This window comes from Tursiops truncatus, chromosome 2 (genome assembly GCF_011762595.2).
Source record: "Tursiops truncatus isolate mTurTru1 chromosome 2, mTurTru1.mat.Y, whole genome shotgun sequence".
NCBI lineage: Eukaryota > Metazoa > Chordata > Mammalia > Artiodactyla > Delphinidae > Tursiops > Tursiops truncatus.
This window is the reverse complement of record NC_047035.1, coordinates 1,937,068-1,938,852: the sequence shown is the minus strand read 5'-3', so window position 1 is coordinate 1,938,852 and position 1,785 is coordinate 1,937,068.

Here is a 1,785-nt window from a genome sequence, read left to right as displayed (position 1 = left end):
CGCCGGCCGCGCCTGCGCACGCCAGCGCCCCCAGCGGCCGCCCGGGTTCGGCCGCCTGGAGGGTTGGGGGAGGGGACGCGCGCGCGCGCGCGTGCGTGCGTGCGTGCGTGCGTGCGTGTGTGTGTGTGTGTGTGTGTGTGTGTGTGTGACAATCACGTGACTTAACCATTCGTATTTGCGTATTTGCCTGGGAGTGGGACTTTCAGTGCTGAAACTGAGAAGGTCTTGGACAAAACTGACGAGTCGGTCTACCCGAAAAATGGAATCTTTACTTGTGCTAAACGCAGAAAACTTGCCTCTCCCGTCTCTGATTTTCTTGCCATTTCTGTGTTAACATGTTTCGCTCTGCATATTTTTATGCATCAATTCTGTGCATCGTAATTCTACTCAACAGACAATCTAAAGACTTCACAGGGGTGCAAGACACTGGACCTAAAAGACGCAGGCTTTAAAAATAACCATGCTTGGGACCTCCTGGTGGTTCAGTGGGTAAGACTCTGTGCTCCCAATGCAGGGGGCCGAGGTTCGATCCCTGGTCCTGGAACTAGATCCCACGTGCATACCACAACTAAGAGTCCACATGCCACAACTAAGGGTTCGCATTGCCACAACTAAAAGATCCTGCATGCCGCAACTAAACATGCCACAACGAAGATCCCACAACTAAGACCCGTGCAGCCAAAATAAATAAATATTAAAAAATAAATAAAAATATGCTTAATATGTGCAAGAAATTAAAAAACAAGACTGAAAATCTCAGCAGAAAACTGGAAACTGTAAAAAGTTAAACAAAAGAAAGCCACTTAGCTGACTTGAAAAAGAGCCCAATAGAAGTTGGATTGATTTAGCAACAGATTAGACAGTTGAAGAATTACTGAATTGGAGGCTGGGTTAGAAGAAACCATTCAGGAACACAGACAAAAGAGAAAGCAACAGCAAGAAAGTCTATCATAGGTGTAACTGGTGTCTTAGTATAACTGCCAATCTAGAATTCCACGCGTGAGGAAATTAGCATTCAGAACAGAAGGCAAAATGACATTTTGGGCCAACTAAGAACTGAGGGAATAATCACCAGTAGGCCTGCAGATTAAAAAAAAAAAAATCAACGTTCATTATTCACGCAGAAGGAAAGTGAGCTCAGAAGGAAGGATGGGGAGGGTGAAAGGAAGAGCAACAGACTTGGTCCTACTTCGAAGTGAAAGCTTAGGATCAAATGAAGCTGCATGCAAAACTTGGAAAACTTAGGGTAGTGATGCTCAAAGTGTGGTCTCGGGGTACCCAAGGCCCCCGAGGGCCGAAACTATTGTTTGTAATAATGGTAAGATGTTACTCGTCTTTTTCACTAGAGTTCTCTCACAAGTGTATGGTGGAGTTTCCCAGAGGCTGTGTGGCTTGTGATGCCACAACAGAATGAGTACAAAAACAGGAGAATCCAGCTATCTTCCATTACGGCAGACATTAAGAGGTCTGTGAAAATGTAAGCGTCTTTTACTCTTCTCAAACACCAAAATTTGGGGGTAAATATAGTGACTTTTCATAATGATTCCCTTTAACATCAACTGGTCTTATTATCATTTTAAAATGAATTTAAGAAGTAAATAAAACATTTCTCAGTTGTAATCCCTAAATAAAGCAGATAGAACCCATGTAAACAAAAGCTCTGTAGGGTCTTCAACAATTTTTTTTTTTTTTTTTTTTGCGGTACGCGGGCCTCTCCCTGCTGTGGCCTCTCCCGTTTCGGAGCACAGGCTCTGGATGCGCAGGCTCAGCGGCCATGGCTCACGG